This window comes from Macaca thibetana, chromosome 20 (genome assembly GCF_024542745.1).
Source record: "Macaca thibetana thibetana isolate TM-01 chromosome 20, ASM2454274v1, whole genome shotgun sequence".
NCBI classification, from domain to species: domain Eukaryota; kingdom Metazoa; phylum Chordata; class Mammalia; order Primates; family Cercopithecidae; genus Macaca; species Macaca thibetana.
The window spans coordinates 42,362,000-42,388,472 of NC_065597.1; the positions used below are offsets into that span (position 1 = coordinate 42,362,000).

The 26,473-nt window shown below is 52.8% G+C and overlaps 2 protein-coding genes across 5 annotated transcripts in view; both read left to right on the forward strand.

The window, feature by feature from the left end:
• CBLN1 (cerebellin 1 precursor) overlaps positions 1 to 26,473 on the forward strand; it is a 680,545-nt gene that overhangs the window by 278,064 nt on the left and 376,008 nt on the right. The gene's annotated exons all lie outside the window — the stretch shown is intronic.
• ZNF423 (zinc finger protein 423) overlaps positions 1 to 26,473 on the forward strand; it is a 365,398-nt gene that overhangs the window by 175,356 nt on the left and 163,569 nt on the right. Inside the window, exon 1 of one of the 4 annotated variants that reach the window (XM_050774812.1) lies at positions 16,939 to 17,132. The exons of the other annotated variants lie outside the window; for them this stretch is intronic. The gene's annotated coding sequence lies outside the window, so the exon portion shown is untranslated. Of the gene's footprint in view, positions 1 to 16,938; positions 17,133 to 26,473 lie in introns of those variants that run through there. 4 annotated transcript variants of the gene reach the window in all.

The following is a 26,473-nucleotide window of genomic DNA, read 5'->3' on the forward strand; positions in this document are numbered from 1 at the left end:
TCCAGCACCAAGGTTTGTACATCCGCCCCATTTGCTTTATAAAGCCTGTCGCTGATGTGAACTTGGCAGCATTAGTACATGAGAGTTTTTCTCCCCTCTCTGTAAGCCCCCACAAGCACTCAGTTACCAAAGTTCTGCTGACGGGGAAGAAAGCTGCCAAAAGAGAACCCATGTTTCATTTTGTTATTTAGACACGGGAACTATGTAGTCTGGATGTTGTTGGATTTTATTTTCCCCAAACTAGAGCAGCTGCGGTCATGGCTCAGGATAAAAGATACCTTGGTGTTCAGTTGGTTTTCCCGAAATCCACCCTTCACTTTTCGCTTCCTTTCCTATTGGGATTTGTACTGAGTCTGCCACATAGTGCTTTCCGCTTTGTTCACCAGAAGTGGGAACCCCGGACCCTCGAGTTTGGGCAAGCCTGTTGGTCTCCTAGCTGGAGAGGCCTGCTGCTCCAACTCTAAGGTGTGTAGAGCTGAGGGGCCCTGTTTGGACACCGACATTTCTTAGAAAATTTACCCTTGGCTGTTCATGGTGGCTCACACCTGTGATTCTAGCACTTTGGGAGCCTAAGGTGGTATCACAGGATCCTTGGGGTGTTGCTTCACCAGCCAGAAACCTCTGTGGCCGGCAGCGCCTTCTGCCTGAGTATATTGCTCATGCCTGCTGGGCTCGTTCTGCACCCTTGGCCTGGCAGACTGTGCTTGGCTCGTACTACCAGCCTGGATCCCATACCTGCCAAGGGTGATCCAGGTGCGGAGTGGTGAGGCGAGTGAGCGTGGGGTCTGGCCACTTCACACAGCCAGGCATGCTGGCTGCTGTGGTGGGGCAGGCAGCTCCATGTGCTGGCACAGGTGCTGGTTCCATGTGAGACTGCGGCTGGACCAGGTGTACTGCAAGTGGCTTCCACTGCGGGTGCTGGGGAATGCAGTAGTGTCTGGAAGCTTGGAGATGCCAGGAACCACAGAGCCCCAAGGAGGGTGTCACAGCCCTGGCTTGGGGAGCCTCTAGGTCTGGGATCCCCGAAGGGCTGCAGCTCTTCTGTCCTCATTGCCTGCAACATGGTGAGCAGGGAGTGTTTTTCCATCCTGTTTGTGTCACAGCTCTTTCCGTCCCACCATTCAGCATGTACCAAGTTCTTGTCCCGTGTCCAGGAAGAATGAGGTATTCAGACAACTGGAGAGTGAGCAAGGTGGAGAGGAGCTTCATTGAGTGATAGAACACCTCTTAGGAGACCTCAGGTGGGCAGCTCCTTCCCACAGGCAGGTCGCCCGACAAGTGCCCAGCTCTCAGCTGAGACGAGACTCGCAGTGGGTAGCTTCTTTCTGCAGGCAGGTCCAGCTGTCAGTGGAGAGGAGACTGTAGTGGGTAGCTCCTTGCCTCAGGCAGGTCATCCCCATGAGTGTCTAGTTCTCAGCTGAGAGGAGACTGTAGTGGATAGCTTCTTTCCACAGACAGGTCATACCAACTTGTGTCCAGCTCTCAGCTGAGAGGAGACCCACAGCTCCTTTCTACAGTCAGGTTGTCCCGAACAGTCAGAAGATCCGAAGTGGGTAGCTCCTTCCTGCAGCTGGTAGTTCTGACATCTCTGTGAGTCTGGCTGAGTCTGGGGTAATGGGCTTCAGAAGGGAGGAAGGACGTACTGATTGATCCTTGGGTGGTCACAGGTAGGCCCAGAAACAGCACCGTAAGTTCTCACTCTGGGCTGGAACTCCACCTGGAACTGACATCCCCTACCCTAGGTTTCAGGCCATTTCTGGCTAGAAGGTGGGGTTTCACTGGGGACCTGCCCCTGGCTGCTCAGGAGTCTGTCTGCCTCCTGACACATGTCATCCACAGCACCCAGATTGTTTGCACCAAGGGGCACCTGCAGGCCCACGCTGAGCCACCCTCAGCCCCCTCTCAGTGTCCCTCCCATGCTCATCTGTGCCCAAAGTCTGGAGGGGGCTGAGGTGGCAAGGGGCTGGCATGTCAGCATCTGCCCTGAGTGTGTGCACATCTGGCTGGGTCATGACAGTGTCCGGGCTTGGCCTTAACTTTGCCCCAAAATTGGAGAGGGAGTAGGGAGAAGCCAGGCAGCAGGAGCAGGCACTTCCAAGCCCGTGGGGACAGGAGAGGGGGGCTTCCCAGGCTCCCAAGAGCTAGGTGGCTACAGCTGTGCTGGGGAGGGTTTGATTCCCACCCTGCCAACTTGGAAGGAGGCGGAGATCCCACCTGTTCCTGGTTCCCACCAGCTCCATGGAGGGCGCAGCCCTGGCCATGCCTCCCCGACTGCAGCTGGTGTCTTTGCAGCGGTCGCTCCAGACTGGGTGCTGCTGCCATTAGTGGGAGAATTTCTTGAGCCCAGGGGTTTAAGACCAACCTGGGCAACATAGCGAGTCCCTGTGTTTACAGAACAAAAACAGTTTTCCTGGCATGGTGGCACACACCTGTAGTCCCAGCTACTCGAGAGACTGAGATGGGAGGATCCCTTGAGCCCAGGAGTGTGTTTGTGAATTGCTGTGGGCTCCTGACCTGTATGCCACTGGGGTGACTGAGGCCCAGAGAGCCTGATGGGCTCGGGGCAGTGAGGGCAGTGAGCCAGCACTCCAAGGTGTCTCTGAGCGTTTGTATGGAGTGAGAATTGATTCCTGTATCTCATGTCAGATCCTCTTCATGATTCGTATTCATTCACTTAATAAATAGTTGAGATTGGTTTCCCCAAACTGTGTGCTGCGGCACCCCAGGGTGCCACAGCTAACCTACAGGACCTCTGTGGGATCTTTGAAAATTTCGAGCGAAAGGCAGCCATACCCAACGTCTGTCAGTGCAAATTACGAGCTGGAGGTTGTTCCCAATGCAGGGGTGAGGAGAGGGAGGAGAGCATGGGAAGCCAGGGTCTCACACATGGCAGGTGGCAATCAGTACTTTGCCCTGCTTAATTTTTTTTATTCGATTACAGTTCCCTGACATCTTGCCCAATCACTTGTTTACTGGTTTACTTTTGCTTCCCCCACTGGACTGTCAACTCCACGAGGGCAGGGACTTTGTGATATTCTCTGCTGTTTTGCCATCACCCAAAACCGTGCCTGATACAGAGCTCAGATGCCCCCACTTTCCTGGCTCATGGCACCTTAGTATTGGTAACTTTTTAATGGTGCCCCTTAAGCAAAACAAAACAATAAAAACCTCACAGTTGTCTAAACAACTTAAGTATTTATGTCCTAACAACATAGTAGCTTTAAAAAAAAATACGTACATTCAAATAAAACGTAATATTTTATTTTATTTTTGAGATGGAGGCTTGCTCTGTCACCCAGGCTGGAGTGCAGTGGCGCAATCTCAGCCCACTGCAACCTCTGCCTCCCAAGCTCAAGTGATTCTCGTGCCTTAGTCTCCCAAGTAGCTGGGATTACAGGCACCCATCACCATGCCCAGCTAATGTTTGTCTTTTTAGAAGATAACAGGGTTTCACCATGTTGGCTGGGCTGGTTTTGAACTCTTGACCTCAAATGATCCACCTGCCTCGGCCTCCCAAAATGTTGAGATTACAGGTGTGAGCCACTGTGCCTGGCCAGAAAAATGTCATGTTTTAATTTCATTCTTAACACAATTACTAATGGAATGTATGAAATTCAAATTCTTATTCAGCAGGTCCAGGTGGACCTGAAATTCTGCATTTCTAATTATTCTCTCTTTTTTTTTTTTTTTTTTTGTTTGAGACAGGGTCTTGCTCTATTGCCCAGGCTGGAGGGCAGTGGTGTGATCATGGCTCACTGCAGCCTTTACTTCCTGGGCTCAAGCGATCCTTCTACCTCAGCCTCCCTAGTAGCTAATTTTTTAAAAAAAATTATAGAGACAGGGTTTCACTTTATTGCCCATGCTGGTCTTGAAGTTCTGGGCTCAAGCAATCCTCCTGCCTCCCAAAGTGCTGAGATTACAGGCATGAACTACTGTGCCTGGCAACAAAATCCTTTTTCCTTTTCTTTTCTATTGTTTTCTTTTCCTTCTCTTTCATTTTCATTTTCTTTTCTTTATTTTTCTTTCTTTCTTTCTTTTCTTTTCTTTTTTTTTTGTGATGGAGTCTCACTCTGTTGCCCAGTCTGGAGTTCAGTGGTGTGATGATGACTCACTGTAGGCTTCACCTCTCGGGTTCCAGAGATCTCCTGCCTCAGCCTCCTGGTAGCTGGGACTACAGACACGCACCACCATGCCAGGGTAATGTCTGTATTTTAGTAGAGATGGTGTTTTACCATGTTGGCCAGGCTGATCTTGAGCTCCTGACCTCAGGTGATCCGCCCGCCTCGGCCTCCCAAAGTGCTGGGATTCTAGGAGTGAGCCACCAGGCCCAGCCTAAATTCTACGTTTCTAAAAAGCTCTCAGGTGATGCTGAGTTGCTGATCCAGGGCCACATTTTGAGTGGCTCACTCCCATGGCCCCTAAGTCCATCATCCCCACTCCTTTCTAAGCCCTCCTTCCCACGTCCTTTGCTCTTTGCAGATGGCTTTGCCAGCCTCGTGGCATGAGTTAGAAGGTCAGTTGTTCACTTGATGTGGTTTGAGGTGCCCAGCGTGGCTGTCCCCATCTCCATGAACAGAAATCCTTTCCATGCCCATCTAGGGTGTCAAGTGGTTGACACTTGTATATGACTGTCAGGTCCTCATAAGGAACACCATTGTTTGTGGCTGCAGACGTGGCCACCTACAAGGTGGTCTCGGTGGACCTGGAGCATACTGGACATGCTTGCTAGGGCAGGATTGACCCACTCCAGGCTGTTTTTGTTCCCTAGAGTCACCTGCCTGCGTGAAGGCCATGTGTCTGATTTAGTCCCAGAATGTCAGGCAGCTTCGTGGACCGCCAGGCACCTTCCCTTCTGGGACTAAAGTCCCATTAAAGGCGACCGATTTCTGTCTCCTAGCCTCGATGGCCGCAGCCCTCCCTTGCCAGTTCCTGGTTGTTATGAATGTCCAGATCTGGGAATGTGCATTTTCCAGCCACATGCCCGTGTGCGTGTGTGTGTATCTCAGTCAGTGCCTGGTGGAGCTCTGCAGCACAGGTGCACGGGCAGAGCTGCACCTCCAGTCTCTGGAAAATCCAATCTGTGGTGACGCAGAATTGTACTTGTGGGCTGTTCCCGTTTGCCCACTGTATCATTGATCAGCTGATTCATTTATTTATTCATTCTCTCCCTCGTGCAGCAAGTGTTTATTTACTAACCACAGTTGATGTTCTGAGCTGGAAGGCCCAAGTAGCTGGAGAAGACTTCCTGGAGAAGGAGGCACTGTGGGGTGTGTGCATGCCTGTGTGAGCATGTGCATGCATATGTATGCAGGTGTGTGTGTGCGTGGATGTTGCACACCTCTGCACAGTGTTGTGTGTGGAGCACTCATGGACGTGTTCAGAACACACACATGTGCATGCGCATATGGCTTGCATGTGCACACAGGCTCATGTGTAGGTGCACTCATATGCTTTTACATTTGTGTACAGGTGTGTATACACGTAGGGTCTTATGAGCAAAGCCTCGGTGCCAGTAACATCAACTTTGGAACCCCCGTCCTGGCCTGCATCGATCCCAGGCTGGAGCAGAGGAGCTGCTGTTTGGTAGAGCTGATTTTGTAGCTTGGCTCCATGTGCGTGTGAGCACTTGGGTGTGTTTTAATTAACTAGAACATTTGCCTGGAAATGAGCAGCAGCAGCAGCCGGCGCACAGGCAGCTGGAGGGGGGTGGGGCGGTGCAGCGTGGTGGTGGAGGCCGTGGCAGCCCGGAGTCTGAGTTTTAACGTGCCCAATTCCGGCTGAGGGCACCGTGGAGGGAGGGGTGGGGCAGGTCACCCCCAGTACTGGTTATCACCCCAGCAGGCAGGGGATTCTGGGAGTGGCTGAACGCTGCAATTCCCAAGCCTCCTAGTCAAAGATGGCCAGGTTAATGGTTCCAGCACCTGGGTGTGTACGTGCCTTTCCTGCATGATCCAGGGTGGGCTTCAGACCCATGAGCCATGCAGGACTGACCAACTGCAGAGGTCACCAACTACAGAGCTTATACCTGGCATTTAGTGGGTCCTCTGTACATGAGTGAGTCAACAGCTAGAGGAAGCTGAGGCTCAGAGAGGTTTAGTGATGTCTCCAGGGTCACACAGCATGTTAGCAGACCATCCGGAAATGTTGACTTTGTTTCCAGTGTTATCTTTCCAACCCTGGTTATTTTGCATGAAGAAATAGCATCATCTCACAGCAGATGAATTCCACACTCCACAGGCCTCCTGCTCTGCCCTGGGCAGCTGTTCAGTTGCCTGCCTGCCACCCTGTCTACCTGGGTGGTGGAAAGGATGGACTTCCCAGGACATCTTGGTGTGCTGGAGTTTTGTCTCACCAAGGGTGAGATGAGAGGAAGCAGGGGTGGTCTTGATTGGAGGGGAAGGGCTGGGACTCAGTCCCTTTCTAAGACAAACTGGCCACTGGGAGCTCACAGGCTGTAGTCACCGAAGAAAATCTCATTCAGACCGCAGAGTCCCCTGGTGCCCTCTTCCCTGCCTTCCCGTCTGTTCCAAGGCCTCAGAGCATCCCCGTGGCTGCAGCCCTGTTCCGCCCCTCTGCATGGCACTGCGTGGCTGCCTCTTGGGCTTTGGTCTGTGCCTTCGCTTTGTCCCATCCCACCTTGAGGACCCCTGCCTGATTATTTCCCTGAAATACAGCTTTGTTCACATCCCTGTTCCGTCTGGTGGTGCAGGGGGTGGACTCTGGGCCACACTGCCTGGGGTCAGATGTGGACTCTGGCCCTGACTGGTTTTGTTTCCAGTAGAGCGACATCACCTCTCAGAGCCACCCTGTCCTCCCTTGTAAAGTGGGATGACGCACAGTGTACACATCGGCTGCAGCACACATATGCACATGGCCAGGATTACCAACTGGGCTGCTCCCTATTTGAGAACACGCTGTGTGCTCTGCACACACACATCACAAATCCCTTAGGCACTCGGTGACACTTGCTTTAGGAGAGGTTACTGGAACATCAGCTGTTGGACTGGACTGCAAAATTTTGTTTGCATCTCACACTCATTCCTATCCCAGATCCTGTGCACATATTTCTCTTTTTGCTCAGCACACAGCTAAATTCATATATTTCAAAAAAAGTACCCATGCTAGAACTGTGATATCTACATTTACTCATTTTCCATCTGCCTGTCTTTCACTTGGAATAATTTTCGCTCTCAGAGTGCCAGTTACCTTTGCTTGCCTTTGCCCTGGCTATTTTCTCTACCTGCTCCATGGCCTTTTATATTTTTTTCTATAAATTAAGACCCAGCACCAGGCCTTCATGTCCCAGGGTGCCCCTGATCCCCCTACCAGAGCTGAGCTCTCTGGCTTTGATAGGGACCTTTTTAAGATCCCACCATGGACTGCCTTACCTTGTGCACTTTTCTCAGCCTCCTCTAGAGCTCATGCTCCTGAAGGCAGGGCCCTGGGTTTCTTCCTGTGGGGCATGTGGAGCGCGCAATGCTTGGTGGATCCTCATCAGGGTAGACTGAATGGATGACCAGATGGGAGTTTGTAGCCCCCCATGGGAAGAAGGGTTTGTGTGCATGTGCAAGTGTGTGCACATGCATACATACATGTTTGCATGCCTTGCATAATCATGTGCATGCATACGTACATGTGCCCATGTGTTTGTGTGTGCACATGTGTGTACCATCAGCCTGATGCTAATTGTGTTTCTGAGGAAAGACGCCTGCTTTAATTTTTAATTAGGAATCAGGGCAGTGTGGGAGCAGGCAGCTGCAGCTGGAGGTTTTCCTCAACGCTGGAGTTCTCCTTAACAAGCACCCGCAGTCCAGGCCAGCCTCTGTTAGCGCTGGACACCACCGCTTGCACTGGTGGGAGTGTCTTAATGCCTATGAAATGATCATGTAATTATTTGGTAATGGAATGCCAGGATTTTGCCTATGCAACAATCTTTCCCAGTGGGTGAAAGAATTAAGAGAAGTTGGAGTGACCAGGGTGGTGGTGGGGCTCCAATGTCATTTTGATGGGATGGGGTCGCCACTCCTCCCAAAGGCATCTGGGAGTTCTCCTGGAAGTCCCAGCCTCTGTCAAATGGGATTTACCTGCAGCCTGTTTCTCCTGGCCTGGGGCTGTGTTTTGCATATTTGTTGTGGGTAAAATGATCTGTGCAGACAGTGTCAGGTAGGGAGTAATTACCTTGGTACCAGGGCGGGGTGATGAGCCTCACCTGCTGGTGGGAGCCCGCCTTGGGCTCCTGGGCTCCAGCAAGGCCCTGGGCAGGTGTGGGAATGCCACCCAGGGTCTGTGTACTCCTAGGCGGGTGCCTCCTGGTGGAGGGTGGCCCATAGATCACACCACGTGTGACAGGCTGTAGACACTCTGGGTACATTTACAGATGCTCCACTCTTTTTCCGGAGGCTTTTATTTTATTTTTTAACTTTTTTGAGATGGAGTTTCACTCTGTCACCCAGACTGGAGTGTAGTGACACGATCTCGACTCAGTGCAAGCTCTGTCGCCCAGGGTTTCAAGTGTTTTTCCTGCCTCAGCCTTGTGAGTAGCTGGTATTACAGGTACGTGCCACCACGCCTGGCTAATTTTTGTATTTTTAGTAGAGACAGGTTTCGCCATGTTGGCCAGGCTGGTCTCGAACTCCTGACCTCAGGTGATCCATCCTCCTCGGCCTCCCAAAGTGCTGGAATTACAGGCGTGAACCACCCCGCCCGGCCTCAGGAGGCTTTTAAACTGCAGCTCTGTACTTTGGTCAACTGTGGGACACCCTGGGGATGGAGAGTGCAGACCCTCCAGGCCAGACGGCCATGGTTTCCACCCTGCTGCTCCACAGACTATGGGGAAATTATTTCTTAACTTCTTTGTGCTTCGCTTTCCTCTCTGGGAAGCAGGAGTAGCAACAGTACCTGCCCCACAGGGTCACCAGGAAGATTAAAGAGGCAGTGCAGGTCCAGAATCCCCTATTCACAATTCTGAATTCCAGAAAGCCAGAAACCTGAATTTTTTTTTTCTGTAATGTATTTGGCAGCCAAGTTTGACCTGAGCCGATGTGAAGCTATTTATGGTCTTTATTTCGTTCACATCGGTGAATGCCTGTCTGTTTTGCTGCAGACATAACACTGTGCCTGACTGCTTCTGGGGCGTTCCCAAATATGCAGCAAATGCACTGTCTCACCTTTCTAGAATCTGAAAAAGTCTGAATTCGGGAGCATATCTGATGGTTTGGGTTTGGGGTAGGCAGCTGTGGACAGGCAAATAAAAGATGTGGGCCGGGCGCAGTGGCTCATGCCTGTAGTCCTAGCACTTTGAGAGGCTGAGGCGGGCAGATTGCCTGAGTTCAAGAGTTCGAGACCAGCCTGGGCAACATGGCAAAACCTCGTCTCTACTAAAAATACACAAATTAGCTGAGCCTGGTGGTGTGTGCCTGTAATCTCAGCTACTCGGGAGGCTGAGGCATGAGAATCTCTTGAACCCAGGAGGTGGAGGTTGCTAGTGAGCCGAGATCACACCAGCGCTCTCCAGCCTGGGCGACAGCGAGACTCCGCCTCAAAAAATAAATAAAATAAAATGAAATAAAATAAAATGTGTGGGGCACCTCTCCTGGAATAAATGCTGAGCAGACGTTAGGTGGAGCCATCACCTGACCCGTCTCACGGAGCAGCGTTGCCAGATTTCTTCCTACTCCTTTCTTCCTCCCACTCTTGGCCATGCAGGGCGGGGTGGGTGGCGGTGGGAAGGCTTGTTTGCTTGGAAGTCGTGTGCACGCACACATGCACACCCATGCTATTCCTCTTGGCCGGAGGTGGGACACCTTGTAGCGGGTGGACGCTTTGCTCGGGACCTCATGAAACCATCAAGGCCGGGCTCGGTCCTAGGGTGGGCTATAGGACCTGGGGCCCATGGTTTGTCTCTGGTTTGGACGTGGCTGCTGCCAGGCCTCGAGCTCCCTGCAAGAACCAGATCAGAGGGTACCCCCTTCACACATCATCCCTTACCCTCACTGCCTCTCCCAGGGGGCAGTCATCCTTGTGTTGGAGGGCACTGCCAAGTGCATGCTGACACCATTTCTTCTGTGCCCCTTGGGTGACCAGGCACAGCTAATGAGGGAAGCTGGGCCTTCCTAGTCCCAGGAATCCTGTTGGCGCTGAAACACCTGAAGGGGCTGTGGCATGTGGAACTGCAGCTGCCTGCAAAGGAAGGCAATTAGGAGGGCTGCAGGTGGACCGCCCTTCTTTTATGTATTTACTTTTACTCCCCAATAAGACATCTCCTTAGAGAGGCTTGTCCCCTGGCGTTGCTGGCCTGACTCCCTAAGGGAAGTAGCCTCTGCTCTAGGCTGCAGGCACAATTCCATTCCCATCACACTGGCTTTTTAAAGAGCCCACACGCTTAAAAAGGATGATTTAAACGTCTCGCCTCAAGCCGGTGTTGTCAGCTAGCTGTAGGTTATCTCTGCGTTTGGGTTGTAAAACCCAGCAATTAAGAAAATCTGCTTCAGATTAATTGTAGCCTACGTTGGCTGAGAATGAGGCAGCGTGCTGTTTCGCTTGGGTTTCACAGCTTATGGGGCAGGGGAGCCGGAGCATGTGGGGAAACTGAGTCCCTGACAGAGGAGTTCCCTTGATGCAGATGGCACAGGGGGCAAAAGTGGGCAGGACTAGAATGCAGCCCCAACTCATCCTCTGCCTATTCCTTGGCACTAGGGTGGCTGCCTGCATCTAGCTGAGCCTGGCTGCTGGCAGAGTTGGGCAGGTAGGGACAGCCGCTGGTGACCCACGAAGTGGGAAAACCACGCCCTCCCATCCTTACACGGCCACAGCCGCTAGGGGGTCTGAGACCTTGGGACCAACCTGCTGAGCTGGGGCACATGTGGTGCAGCCCGCTTCTTTTGCAAGGAGCCATATTTATCTCTGGCTTCCATCTGTGGGCGTCTGCACTGATCTCTCGCAGAGACAGGTTGTCTGAGGGTTGGTGGCTGGGAGAACTCAACTAGTGGGGGACACCTACTGTGTGCTGGGTGCCGAGCCAGGTGGTCACATCCCAGAGACCCGTGCTGTCTGCTTTCCCCTTCCAGTGTCACCAAACAGAACTGCCGGACTGCAGCAGCTGCTGCCTGCAACTCTGGGCCCCTGGAGGGAGCGTCCAGCCCTGGCGTGAGCCTCCCTGAGTTTGTCTTCTTGGCCTTTTTTCCTCTCTTCTCGTGGCGGGGCCACTGCCCTGATGCAGGGGAACGCACAGATTTGGCTTGCCCTTGGCGTCTCCTCCCCTTTCTATCTTGGTTATCCTCAATAATCCCGTGTGTGGCAATGGCAATCAACAGTTTACAAAGCATCTCCACAGCCATCATTCCCCTCTGACCCTCATTGCAGCCCTGTGAAGTAAGCAGAGCCAAGGAGGGGAAACTGAGGCTTGGAGTAGAAGGGAAGCTTGTGCAGGGCTGTCTGGCCCTGGAGTAAGGAAGCAGGAGCCCTGACTAGGGCCCGATTTCCTAGCCCAGCTGGGCTTTGTGTGTGGGGTGACCTGGACAGTGAGGGGTGACATAGACGGTGAGGGGGTGCGGGGGGAGATATCACCAACTGTTTTTTCTTGTGGTTCTCTTCTGAATCCTGATGGTAAGAGAGTGAAGTTTTGGGCTTTCCAAGGGGTCTCTAGGTCCAACTCCTGCCTGGTGGGCCCAGATCCCATAAGGATGAGGTTTGCACCCCACCTGGCCTGGCTACATCCTCTGGGCTGCCCTGTAGGCTGCCTGCTGGGCTTAGCTCAAGAATGGCTGAGAGGAGTCCATGGCAGGCAGGGGACAGTCCTGCTGCATCTGAAGGAAGGGTGCCCCATATCCCGCTCCTTGGGGATGGTGGCCTGGGCCTCTAGGGACGCCATGTAGGAGATAAGATGGATTTCTTTCTCCCTCTCTCCTCTCCCCTCTCCCCTCTCCTCTCTTTTTTAATGGAGTTTCGCTCTTGTTGCCCAGGCTGGAGTGCAATGGAACGATCTCGGCTCCCCGCAACCTCTGCCTCCCGGGTTCAAGTGATTCTCCCACCTCAGCCTCCTGAGTAGCTGGGATTACAGGCATGCACCACCACACCTGGCTAATTTTGTATTTTTAGTACAGACAGGGTTTCTTCATGTTGGTCAGGCTGGTCTTGAACTCCTGACCTCAGATGATCTGCCTGCCTCAGCCTCCCAAAGTGCTGGGATTACAGCCATGAGCTGTCGGTGCCTGGTCGAGATGGATTTAAGACCATGCTGCACTCCCCCCTCCCCACTTCCTGTGCTTACTAACGGTTAACCATTGGGGAAGGGGGAGCAGGCACTGAGCTAGAAACTTCCCTTCAGTCCTCAAGCAAGGAAGGAGTCATGCATTGTTACCATCTTCATTTTATAGTTGAGGTTTGCGGCTCAGAGAGGGGAGGTCACTTGCCCCAGGTCACACAGCATATAGATGACAGAGCCAAGATTTCAAACACAAGCCCATGTGCTCACCTCCCTGCCCACCCCTTCTTCCTCCTGGGGGCCTGGTGCTTACTGGGGATGGGGCTGGGAGAGCCTGCAGGCTGTGGGTCTGCAGCATTAGTGGGTTAGTGGGAGCTGTTTCCCCAGGTCCTACTACCTGTACTGAGGCTGCCTCAGGTGGCTCTCACCCTCCTGCCACCTGCCCTGTATCTTGGCTGACCTCCAGGTGTTCCAGGAGTCAGTTTGGGCCCTACCAATCAAGTGGAAAACAGGATCCCTAAACAGGACCAGGACAGCTACCACTAGCTCAGTGGGACCTTTTGGATGGAGCCTGTGTCCAGGTTCTTTTTCTGAGCACTCCCTGGGGTCTCAACAATGCTGCTCACCTAATAGGTGCAGGGCAAGGAAGGTAGGAGTCCCATCCCGGGAGGACTCAAGGTTTGCAGAGTCAGCCCCTGAGTTGTGGGAGCTTGAGCCTCCCGCCCCTGCCATTTCGGGGCCTCAGTTTCCAAGTCTGTATAATGTTTTCCCATTTTACAGTGTACAGGTTCTTTCCCACCTCCTGCTCAGCATGGGAGGGGGTGGGGGATAGGGGCGTGAGGACTTGGTGAACTGCATGGAATAGGGCCACACTCCTGGGTCTAGGTTGGGTGGTCTGAGGCTCTTGAAGTTCCCAGAGCCAGAAGCCAACTTCAGGCTCTCCTACCTGCCGGAGTCCTGCTAAGGAAAGTTTGCAGTTGGGAGAACAGGTTGCCTCGGGAAGGAAGGTGGAGCAGGGCTGGGCGTTAGCATGCAGCTTGCAGCCACACAGGCCTGTTTGCACGCTGCCTCTGCCAGCCCAGCCTCCTCACCTCCCTGAGCCTCATGCTCCTCTTCTTTATTATTATTTTTGAGACAGGGTCTCACTCTGTTGCCCAGGCTGCAGTGCAGTGGCACAGTCATAGCTCACTGCCCCCTCAAGTTCCTGGGCTCAAGTGATCCCCTGGCCTTAGCCTCCCAAGTAACTGGGACTACAGGTGTGTACCACCACACCTGGCTAAATTATTTTAAATTTTTTTGTAAAGATAGGGTCTTGCTATGCTGCCCAAGCTGGTTTTGAACTCCTGGGCTCAAGGGGTCCTCCTACCTCAGCCTCCCAAAATGCTGGGATTATAGGCATGGGCCACTGTGCCCAGCCCTCGGTTTCCTTTTCTGTGACATGGAGATAACAATTGCTTTTACCCCAGGGTGTTGCTGTAAATACCAGTAGAGCAGGTCTTCAGAAGATACGGTCTGACTCTGGGCCAGAAGTTTTCTGAAGGCTTCCCTCCATCCCAGTTGGTTCCTCTTTTTACCCTGTAATTTCTTTTATCCAGTTTTAAAATTCTCCCCTTCCACACTCTGGGGATGAGGGTTGAATAAGAAATTGAAAGTAGTCAAATGGCTAGCTCTTGTCTGGCTGTGCCCTGACCCGCGCTGTCTGATGGTCTCCTCTCGGGCCTCCATGCCCACACCTTTCAGTTGCCAGAGTGGCAAACACTGACCCAGTTTGTTCTGGACTAGGCATTTTACTGGCGTCTCTAATGAAATCAGCACGACTGCCCCTTGAGATAGGGACTACTATTGTTTCTTGTTTTTTGGATGAGGAAGGGGAGGCTCAGAGTTAGTAAGTGGTGGAGTTGGGATTTCAACCAGATCTGGCTGACTCCAGGCTTATTTCCCTGTGGGCTGAGCACCCAAGGCGGCTCTGGGCCTAAAGGCAGAGCTGCAGACTGGCCGGTTTAGAGGCCATGGGAAGAGAATTTGAGGTCGGTGTTGGTGACGGAGTCGGTGATGGGGCTGGCCGCCTTCCTCCCCACTGGGCCATGGGCTTGTGCTTACCCCCGGCATTGTGCTTTCCCACCTTGCCCTTTTTTTCTGGGGTCCCAGCCCCCCTCCCCTGGCCTTTTGTTTCCCCTCCTCCATTGCCCTAATGATTTAGCCCAGGTGGCAAGTTGCAGAGAGAAACTACTCCAGGGAAATAAGAGTCCTTACTACCAGCCTGGGCCTCAGGTGTGCACCCAGCGGCCCTCCCTGGGGCTCTGGTGAGCTGAGCCTCCCCCATCTCCAGCTGTTAGGCAGGAGCTGGAGGAGCTGTGTGTATTGTGTGCACATGTACTTGTGTGTGGTGTATATAACTCTGGGTATGTCTGTGCATGCATGCATGCAACTGAGTCTATATAACCATGCGTATGTAATGTGTTATACGTGACTGTGTGTATAGAACTGTGTGTCTGTAACTTTATGCGTGTAGAATAGGCAACCGTGCATGTATGTAACTGTTCACTTATAACTATGTGTATGTAGCTGGTGTAATACGTGATCGTGTATATAGAACTGTGTGTGTTTGTAACTCTTTGTGAATGTAACTGGCGTGTGTAGGTGACTGTGTGTCGTAGGTGTGTTTACGCCTCTGTTGAAGGCAGGTGGGAATGGAGAGGTATTAAAGGCATGAGGATTGGGAGCGGGGCCCCAGGAACGTATGGTAGGGGCTACAGTTACTGCCTCTGCTGGTTAAAACACTCTTTGTAGAACAGAGTTACACACATGTTTAGATAATTAGAACAAAAGCCAAAAGAACAATTCCGTTCAAAGGGACGAAGCTGGGAGGCGGGGGCCAGCCAGGATCTGGGGGGCCGCATTCCGTCTCCCCAGCTCTCCCCGGCCTTCACTGCGTTTTGATCGCACTATTTAGAAAATCCCTTTGTTGTAGGATAAACTGACATTGGCCTGCACATTTCTGCTGTGAAGTTTGCTGTGTTCTGAGACCCACTCGGGACAGCCAGGCCATTAGGAGCTGATTAAATGAGCTAATTTTAATTTGTTCAGTGGTTACAGATGCAGAGACCTTTCCATGCCCTTTTCTTGAGGCTGTATTTATTTATTAATTTTCTTTTTTTCTGAAAAGAAAAAGACCTTCAGGTCTCCCTTCTGTCTTCCCATCCCCCCTTAAAAATAAACATATGAAAACATTTTTAACTAGAACTTCAGCTGGGAAAGAGACAGCTGGATGATGGCTTTGTGGGATTGGCCTCTAGAGGTGCTGATGGGGAGCTCCCCGAGACTGTGAGCTGGGGTGGGGGGCGGCGATGCCAGGGCTGGGCCACCCACTGTGGCTGAGAGCGAGGAGCCGAGGAGGCTCTATGAAGCCTGTCAGAGACCTCAGTCTCACTTCCAGGCCTTTGCTCTTGCTGGTCCTGCTGCGTGGAGCTCATTTCTGCGCCTTGCTTCCTTCACTTGGCGAATTCTTCTTCATCCTGCTGGTCTCCACGGAGAGCCTGCTTTTTCCAGGAGGGCTCTGGCACCCTCACTGCGCCCCTGTTCTCCCCCCAGGCCCCATACACTTCTCCTAGCAAACACAGAGGATCAAATGTTGTCCCTCTCGCTAGGCTGTGAGCTCTGCAGGCCAAGAGCTGCCAGTGTGGCTCACCCTCCTACCCTCACCACCTAAGTGCCTGCTGGGTTGTAGGCACATCGGAGATATCCTGTGAATAACCAAATGGGTGAATGAATGAATGAATGAAAGGATGTGTGGGTGACGTCTATATTTACTGAATGCCGCTATCCACCAAGCTCTTGATGGCACCACCCTGGGGTCCCACCAATTTGGAAGTGCCGCCCCTTAGGCCTCAATGCACTGTTGAGAGTTGAATTTCCAAATATGGCGGTAGTGGGGACCCAGGCCTGCCCGGCCAGGCCAGTCCCCAGCCCCAGGCCCAGCTCTGCTGAGAACCTGACCAAGGCTGAGCAGAGGGAAGCCAAGGGAAGAAAATTGCGCAGTTAGTTGGCTTTTTACAGCACTTACAGGCAAGCAGGCCTTGGGAGTACAATGTGCCCACAATGAGGGGCGTTCAGAGCACAAAAGAGCAGGGACCGTGGGGCTGCAGCCAGGGGCCACCCCTGATCTCGCTCAAGCTGCCTGGCCCCTCCTAGCTCGTTCGTTTTAACACCACCTTTCGCTCTGGTTGGGGCACCTTTCGGTGAGCAGCGGGGTTTTCCCTGGAGCTGTGCCCTGGCTGTGGCCCGGCCAGTTTCCAAGGCCTGGTTTTCATTTGCTGAGAGCTGCTTCCCGCAGACAGCTCCCCACCCACCCCACCCAGGGGCCTCCCAGGGGCCGTCCCCCCACCCTGTCCTGGCAGACAGGGGCAGTGTCCGAGAGAGACCCTTTGCTCCCTCTCCGTGGTCCTCCCTTTAACCCCAGCCTCAGCGCCAGGCCCTGGCATGGCGCCGGCCTCAGGCCCTCCTCCATCTCTGTAGAATCTCAGAGCTGGCAGGGGGGCCAGAACTCCCTGGTCGCCCCCGGGGCCTGGATCCCTCAACTGGGTCAACATCTGGCCGCGTGGCCTGAGCCCTGGGCCTCCTCTGTCCTCTCCCTCCCCATCTGTGCCTTTTCCCAGCCCCTTTTCTTCCCCAAGGCCCTTCCTCTCCCGCTAGCTGGGTCCTCCGCCAAGCGCCGCCGCGGGAGCAGCACACCCTCGGCCCATCCTTCTCCGCCGGCCCAGGCGGGCGGGTGGGGATGCGTCCCGTGGCTGAGATCACCAGTGGGCCGGTGGGAAGCGCCTCTCCAGCCCTCGCCTGCCCTGCCGCCGGGTCCTGGGAACCCGGGCTCAGGTTCTGGCCCTCTTGGCATCGGCCAGCTTGCCCTGGGATGCCCTGGTGAGCAGGGGGAGAGGTAAGCGGAGGCACAGGACAGTGATGAGGGGGTGGCTGGGCTGGAAGGGGGAAGAATGAATAAAACAGGCTGGTGTCTGCACCGGAACGCCGAGTCCCCTTAGAGAGGCTCCCGGCGCGTTGGGGAGCAGAATGTTTGCTGAGAGTGGAATGAAATCCAGAAGGAAGGAAACGTTTTCTCTGGAATGAGAGAGGAAAAGTGGGCGGCCAGCTGCCAAGCAGGTGGTGGTGGCCAGTGTGTCAGACCTGGGTCGGGCCCTGCGGCAAGGGGATGGGCGGACCCTGGGGCGCACCGTGACTGCTAGGTCTGGAGCCCCTCCCTTGCCTCTCTCCTGTCCTTCCCTCTGTGCCCCACCCATTGACCTCCTATCCCCTCCCCGTCTTCCGTGGGGAGGGCGGGCTTGCATCTGTGATGGTTTTTGCACCCAAGTGCTTGCCTGCCTCTGGCTCCTGCCCTCTCCCGTGCCCTCCCGAAGCCTCATGTCTGTCCCACTTCCCGCACCACTGGCCAGGAGGGAGGCCACCAGAGTGCAGCTGCCGGGCCTGACTTCGCCACCTAAAAAGCCATCCCATCCTGGGCACTGGTCCCCTCTCCAGTCACAGGGGCGGCATGCCAAGGGGACATTGAGACCAGCCTCTGAACTACTGAACACCAGACTGTGATTCCTGACAGATTCCGTAGGGCCTCGAGGGGGGCTGGGGAGCCTCGGTGGTAATCGGGTGTTTCTCGTGGCCAGCCACTTGTTCTCCCCAGGAAGAGGATGGTGAGTTTCTTTCTGTTTATGTGGTAACCAGGCTACCGAGATGGCAAACTTAGGTTCTGCAATTACACAGCGTTTCAGAAGCAAATTGATAGGATAACGTGTTATTATTGGCTACTGGGTTAATAGCTATTTTGGCAGGAGTACCAATCCTGCGTGGTGTTGCTGGCGCGGGGTGTGAGAATGGCGCGATGGGGTGGAGAGGAATGGTGGGTGCGCGTTGCACAGAGCTGCAGACTTGGGAGGACTCTGGGGGCCTCTTCTGCCAGCGCCTGCTTGGATAATGCTCAGTTCTGATTAGCTGTTGCCGAAACCAAGACCAGAGAGGTTGAGAGACCAGCGTCAGATCACACAGTGAGTTGATGCTGGGGTTGGATTTTGGGTCCCTGTGGGGTTTTGGATGACAGCTTGGTCTGTGATCTTAGAAGGCAGGGCACATACCTTCACACTGAGCCCCACGCAGGCATCTCAGAAAATGTGCCCTGAAAAGTTTGCGTGCTCTGGCTTCAGGGTGCTTGCACCTGCTAGATCCCTGCCCAGGATCCTGTCTCTCTAGATTCCACCTTGGCCTGCTGCCTTGTTTGCTTCTAGTGTCTGCTCAAGTGTTGCCTTGTCACCTGTCTGGAGTGGCACCCCACCCTCCACCCTTTTCCTGCCCTGCATTTCTTCATAGCAACACGTGATTTACTACAGACTGATTTATTCCTTCTTCAGCAGGAAGATTTAGTCTCTTCTCTTTGCATTGTAAGCTCACTGAGGGTAAGGACTTTGTTTCTTCATACCCTATCCCCAGATCCTCGAACAGGGCTGGCAGAGTAGGCACTTATTCATATTTATAGAAGGAATAAATGAATGTAAATTGCAATGTCATTTTAAAAAATGGCTGCCATATAGCAGGTGACTCGCTGTTTGTCCTTCCTCTTGGAGGATGGTTGGAGTCAGGGGGGTCCTGTTATTCCTGTCCCTGAGAGGAGGTCTGCAGGCCCTCCTTTGGGGCTCATCAGGAGATCATTTCTTCTTGGAGACTAAGGGGGTTCAGAAGGGAGTGGATTCCCCTTCACTGGAAGGGACCAAACCTCTTTGGAGAAGGGATTTAAGGACTGCGTGGGGTGGACCAGAGCCCTTGGGGTCACTGGCTTTATGACATGACATTGGCAGGAGTGACGTAAGGAGGTGGTAAATTGGGGATGCCTATGGGAAGGGTAACCTCGGAGTAGGGGTGGAGTTTCCCAAGGGCGGGGGTCTCACGGTGAACCACGGCTCTGCCCAGCGGTTTCCGTGTTTGCTGCCAGTGGTCTGGAAACCACACACAATGATCTGTTCCTTGAGCATGTGCCATGTGCCAGGCGCGGGGCCAGCGTGCTTCACCTGCGGTATCTGATCTCATCCTCTGCACAACCCGAGGAGGCAGAAGGGATTCTGCCTGTTTTTCCTCTTGGTGAAGATTAGAGAGGTCCATTAATGTATCCTGGTTTACACCACTGGTCAGTGGTGGAGCTGTGATTTGAACGGAGGCTCTTTGGCTCCAGAGCCTTCTTGGACATGATCCTGATGCCCCCGGAATGCAGCCTCCATGGTGCAGGGCTTTGCTGGGTGTGCTCACTGCCCCAGAAATTGCAGCAGAGCCTGGCACAGACGAGGCACTCCATAAATATTTCAACAGTGCAGTCGCTGGCTGATCGAGTGAGTGGATGCGAGGAGTTTCCCAAGATGAGCGGGAAGTGCTCACTTTTTACTGTTGGTCCATTGGACAGAGAGAGGGAAGCCCAGGCTGGGAAGGAGGTGACACCGACTTGTGCTTGACTGGCCTGACTTCCTCCTGAAAAAGTTACAAGGGTGCTGCTTGGCTGTGCATTCCTTGTGGAGGGGTGCATTTGTTCACATGTCCTGGTTAGGAAGTAAGGAAGTTTCTGGTGAGTTTTGGGGGTCCCCCCTGGTGGGGAAGACACACATGCCTGCACGCATATACATGCATACTCACATACCCTTATTCTCCAGTGTGGTATGTGAAGAAAGGCATCCACTTGAGGGGGTTTTCCTGGAAAAATATGGAGACCCCCACCCCAAATCCCACTGTTGAGTCTGTATCTTTTTTTTTTTTGAGACGAAGTCTCCCTCTGTCGCCCAGGCTGGAGTGCAGTGGCGCAATCTCGGCTCACTGCAACCTCTGCCTCCCAGGTTCAAGCAATTCTTCTGCTTCAGCCTCCTGAGTAGCTGGGATTACAGGTGCCCACCACCACGCCCAGCTAATTTTTGTGTTTTCAATAGAGACAAGGTTTCACCATGTTGGCCGGGCTGGTCTCGAACGCCTAACCTCAGGTGATCCGCCCGCCTCGGCCTCCCAAAGTGCTGGGATTATAGGTGTGAGTCACCGCACCCAGCCTGAGTCTGTATCTTTAAGAGCATGGAATCTAAGCTTATTATCTTATTAAATCTATCCATTTGTTTGGCTCTGGTCTGAATAAGTAAGCCCCCCGCCACCCCACCCCACCCCACCCAGCTCCATGTCTCCTTTGTTTTAATGCCATTTCTCCAGGATTCAGGCTGAGGCTGGGTAGCTGGGCTGTTCCTTCTGCCTCCATCCACGCATCTTGACCCCCATACCCTTGCTGCTTACCTGGCTCCAAGAGACTCTTTCAAAAAAATTCGTAACAAATTCAGGCCCCACTGAAGACTGGAGTAATTGCATTCTGCTGTAATGAGAGGGGGCCCCAGGGACCTTGGTGATACTGGACAGGCTCTGCTGGGGACAGCCCCACTGGACCCAGGTGGTCAGGAGGGTGGTCAAGTCAGGCTCATTTACTCCCTGGCTTCCAGCTGGAAGCTCTGTCCCCAACTCCTCAGCCCCACCTTACAGGGGTCTCTTGAGTGACTCCTTGCTGCTTCTTTGTGATTAGGCTATTCATTCATTCATTCATTCATGCATTCATTTTCTCATTTTCTCATTCTGTATTCATTCATACCATAGTTTTCAAGTGCCTCCTTTAGACAAAGCCCTGGACTTCAATATTTCATCCATCCATCCATCCATTTATTCATTTATTCATTTATTCATACCACAGTTACCAAGAGCTTCCCATAGACCAGGTACTCATTCATTCATTCATTCATTCATTCATTCATCAAGCAGATAGTTATTGCCAGGCACCTTGTGGGGGCTCCCAGGAATCCAGGAATCCAGGGCTTATCAGAATTGTCTCCAGGCAGTTCTAAGCCAGGAGTACCTTCGAGGAAACCTTAATCACATTCTTGGAAGAAGATAAGAAAGCATAAGGGAAGTGGTTGAGAGGTATAGTGCGGGTGGAGGAGGAGGAAGGAAGGTGCCGCTCCCTTCTGGCCCCGTACCCCGCCCTGACGAGAGACCTGACTAAAGTGTGCATCCATTGACTCATTTCGCAAATATTGAGGGACTACTGTGTGCTGGGTGCTGGGAGGAGCTGGGAACCAGCTGGGGACCATGAGGCTGCCCGTGGCAGACTGTAGGCCCAGCACCACCCTCAGGGGTGCTGTCAGCCTGAGCTGGGATGGGGATGGCATCTCCCCTTTCCAGACCCCACTATGAGGAGTGTACCAGTGCCTGTAGTGTTGGGCACGTGAAGCGCCCCGTGTGCCATGTGCAGGATCCAGGATGACTGATAGCTCTCCATCAGTTTCTCTCTCCCCTGCATTACATCTGTCCACCCGGCCTCCTCTTGAGCATATGTGTGTCAGGGGTGTGTTTCCCATAAACCCCACATCTCAGCGTTTCATACAGCTGATGAGTTAGGCGACCAGATTCTCCTGGCTCTGCCGGACTCTGCCCTGGGGCAAGTCCCTCCCTCAGACCTCAAGGGCCTCAGTATCCTGATGTGTACAGTGCACAATACATCTGTAAAATGGGTCTAGTGAAAGGATTATGTGTGGCTTAAATATATTAAATAAGTAAAACAGCCCAGCACAGTGGCTCACGCCTGCAATTCTGACACTTTGGGAGGCTGAGGCAGGAGGATTGGTTTAGCCCAGGAGTTTGAGATCAGCCTAGCAACATACATAGTGAGACCTCATTTCTACAAAAAAAAATGAAAAAAATTAGCCAGGCGTGGTGGCACACCTGTAGTCCCAGCTACTTGGGAGGCTGAGGTGGGAGGATCACATGAGCCTAGGAGTTTGAGGCCACAGTGAGCTATGATTGCCTCACCACACTGCAGCTTGGGCAACAGAGTGGGACTCTATTTGAAATTTTAAAACCCAACCCCCACCCCAAACAAGTAAAACATCAAAGACTAATATGATAAGTAAATAGATAATATAGGTTTTAAGAAAGTCTGGCATGTAGGAAGTATCCGGTGAGTGTGACTGATGTTCAGGTCTGTTTATTGAGCAGGGGCACACAATGAGGCACACAGATGAGGGCCTGGTTCCAGTGGGAGGAGGTGGTGGCCACTCAGGCTGAGAAAGCAGGGACAGGCAGGGCGCTGGGGATGGGGTTCCTAGGAAAGGGTCAGCGATGCTGGGAAAGGGTGGAAGACCCACATGCAGGGCTGGGGCAGCCTTCAGCCATGAGGCTTGACAGCCCAGCCACAAAGTCCACGATGACAATTACTCTAGGGGTGGAAACATGAAAATTAGGGGAAAATTGGGATTTCCTCTGCCATGTCGTAGATTTGGTGAGTTTAGGGGTGAGTGGGGCCTGCAGAGGGGCCGCTTGGCTAGCCCAGTACATCCTCGAAAATGCTCCGGCTCTTCTCTTCCTGGCCCTCCTCAGGCCCTGGGCTCCTTGCAGCGCCCAGCCCACCTCTTCTCTTCTACCTGCCTCTGGCCAGGCATGGTGCTGGGGATACAGCAGCTATGAAGGTGCACCCCGTCCCTGCACTGCCCTGTCTGGAGAGGGAGAGGGACAGACCAAGAGCTGCAGTCACTGCAGTATGGGCCAGGGCAGCAGGACCTGTGCCACATCTAGGGCTGCCTAGCCCAGTTTCTGGTGGTTCATGCATGTTTAACCCAACTACATCTTTATTTTAATGAGCATTACAAAAACATCATACTCATGATTTCCTCAATGTCATGATTTAGGATTACACTTGGGTACCTGGCATTGTTAGTCCTGAGGTCATTGAAAGGACAAGGTTGAGTAATAGTATAGCACACAGACCCTGACGGTGGCCTCTCAGTGACTTGAGTATGGCAAATCCTGACAGGTGCAGAGAGGGGGCTGTGGAGGAGGCTGTGCAGGCTGAAGGACGTGGCTTCCGAGTCTGGTGCCACCATGTGTGGCAGTTGTACCTTAGTCAGTGTGGCAGGGAGGGCCCCTGAACACAGAGCCTGAGGCAAGGGCTTAGTGCAGTGTATGTGGCGAGGAGGCACTCCCAGGAAGTAGGACGGAGCAGACAGGGCCAGGGAAAGGCCGATTTTGGGGTGCAGTGTTGAGCCTGCTGCTATAGACCGCGGGTCTTGAACCTGCCAAAACCTTCGTGTCTGTGCAGGATGCCCCAGGAATGGTCTTCAGAGGAGCCCACTGGCTCCAGGTCCTTTTAGGTGAAAGTTGTCCTTGGGGGCATCACATCTCCTGCCTTTGGGGTCAAGCTTGAGACAGGGAGACACCTGGAGGTGGGGCCTCAGGCCCTTTTACTCAGACTGTCCCCTCAGCTGCTGAACTCCCAGGGGGCCACTGGCCGCTATGCACGCACCAGGTCCCTGAGTTCCTCTGTCCCTCAGCGTTCCCTTCCATAAAATGGGACCAAGCTCATGACTGTCTCCTGGAGCTGCTGAGGGCACCTGGCACATGGCCAGAGACAGGGAGTGTTTTTGGGGAGTTTCTCCATCCTCCAGGTGCATGGGGTGGGACCCTGGGGCTGGGCCCTGGATGGGATTTGACTGAGAAGCAGGGGATCTGTGATTTGAGGTCAGACAGTGTGTACACCTTGTCTATGGAAGTCTCCAGCCAAAGGAGTGTGTCACCCTGGGAGGTGTCTGGGCTGAGAATATGGACCCAATCCAGACATGCTTTCAGGCCGGGCTCCACGGGAGGCCACCTCCTTGGGAGAATGCTTGTGCCCCTGAGTGGGTGTCACTCCCTCTCTGTCCCTGGGACATGGTGGTTCACAAACTCACATCCCGTGGTGGTTAGGAACACAGCCTCTGAGGTCAGTGAACCCGTGTTCAAAGCCCTGCTAGGCCATTTCCACCTGTAAGGCCCTGAGCCTGTCAATTAACCTTTATAAGCCTCAGTTTTCTCATCTATAAAATGGGGCTGGTAATAGGAACACATCAGATTGCTGTAAATATTAAAACGAGACAACTCAATTTTTTTTCTTGGAGACAAAAAATAAAATGAGACAACATGTGGCATGGATCAAACACCCAAGAAATATGTGGCACTTAATAAATGTCATTGATTAGACCTATCTGTCATATGCAATGTATGATATAGAATCCAAAATATAGCCTATTAATTATTCTTCAGTGTCGCCAGTTGGTCTAAGCTTAGAGTTCTAGCTTGGAGGCATTATGGGGTTTTCTCTGATACTGGTTTTTGGGAAAATTACAAGATGAACTTTGTCATCCATTCGCCTGCTTGCCTTTTTTTTTTTTTTTTTTTTTTTTTAAGAGAGTCTTGCTCTGTTGTCCAGGCTGGATGTAGTGGTGCAATCTTGGCTCACTGCAACCTCTGCTTCCTGGGTTCAAGTGATCCTCCTGCCTCAGCCTCCCGAGTAGTTGGGGTTACAGGCGTGCACCACCACACCTGGCTAATTTTTATAATTTTAGTAGAGACAGGGTTTCACCATGTTGGCCAGGCTGGTCTCGAACTCCTGACCTCAAGTGATCCACCCACCTCAGCCTCCCAAAGTGCTGGGATTATAGGCGCGAGCCACCGCACGTGGCCTCTGCTTGCCCATTTGCATTGAGAGCTTCCTCTGTCGGCATCTCTGGTAAGAAAGTCACATAAACCAGCTGCATTCAGTCCTCCATCCCAGTATAGATGGTATGGAGGACTGGAAGTTAGAAGACCTTTGACTCGGGTCCCTAGGTAGCCAGGGTGGGGGTTGGAGGAGAGAGGAAGGTGGGACAGACACTTGGAGAGTTGGAGACTTGCCCTGGACGGGATGAACAAAATCCCCACTGGAGTTACCTCTTGCACCCACTTAGCATTCAGCGCTTCAATTGTATGTGCTCTGCAAGGGAAAGACTGCGTGGGTTTGTGGAAGAAAAGTAATTTAGCAGTGTGGGTTCAGGGGCGAAGTGACCGTGAGATGGATGCTGTTCTGGGGCTTTCGACTTCCACCCTCCCCTCCTGTGGGAGCAGACGCTTGTCCAGCATGTTGAGGTCTATGGTGTGTATTTGAGAACACTGTGGCTCTTTCACACAGAGGACATGGCAATTTATTCCAAAAGTGGAGGAAAAGTTGACTAGGTTGGACTCATTGAAGGATGGTGCGCCCATCCCCCTCAGTGCCCCAGCAGGGGTCCTTGTGGGGGGAGTTGATACTTCTGCTGTCCACAGTGACTTGAGTGTTCAGCCCCCACTTGGAAGGGGACCCCATGCTGATTGTGCAAGGGTTTTCTCCTGCAGGGGCACCTGATCTTGGCTGCCGAGAGCCCTGGGTTGTTGGGGCCACTGATCACTGTTTTCCTTGAAATGGGTTCTGCTTATAGGCTAGTAATCATTTAAATCTCAGTCATTTGTAGACCTGGAGTTACAGGAGGTCTAGAAAGAGCCCTGGGCTGGGGAGTCCGGATCCCATTTACTCATGAGCTAGTTTTTCAGATAGTGTTGGTGGTTGCGGGGCCTGTGGAATGGAGTTCTTGGCTCCTTTGCTTGGTATTTAAGGTCTTGACGATGGGCTCTCATTGCATCTTCTAAGCTGCTTCTCCCATTGATACCCAAGCTTCAGCCATGGCTCCCACCATTCCTTCTTCCGGGAGGCCTTCTCCTCCCATCTCTCTGTATCTGGGGGTCCCAGGCTTTAGTCATTTGCACATCTCTACTGTGATTCTTGCAACACTTGAGTATCACTGATGCTATGATTCACTTAGTATTTTTCTTTGCTGGTTCTTTTTGTGGTTAAACTAATTCATTTACTTCATTCTGCACATGGAAAACCAGTATCATTTACTGTAAGATGACAGTAACCTTAAAAGTAAATAAAAAACAAAACTGAAGACAATTCCATGCTCGTGCTGTTCCAGCCAGGAGTCGCTGTGTTCTGGAAATGCTAAGCATGGGCTCTGCCCTCTCTTGTTGAAATGCTGGAGAGGAGTTAGAGACAGCCTTTCTCCCTGGCCTAATCTGAAGGCTGACAACAGAATGGAAAGGGCGCTAACTTTCTCATTTGTGCATCAGGGTTATTTAAGACCATCTTGGCTGCTCCCTAAAATGATCACAGGTCCTACCAATGGGAGGTAGCCCATGTTTGGAAGAACACAGGTCAGTGGAGCTCCTACTCCTTCTTCAAAGCCCAATTTGAGTGCCCCCACCTCCCATGATGGCGCCTCATCTGTGCCTTTCCATTCCCAGCCCTCCCGGGCTTGGAGCTTCTGGCGCCCAGTGGCCTTGGCCAAGGGAAAGCTCCCTACAACCCTGCAGGGACAGCATGAGCTCCTT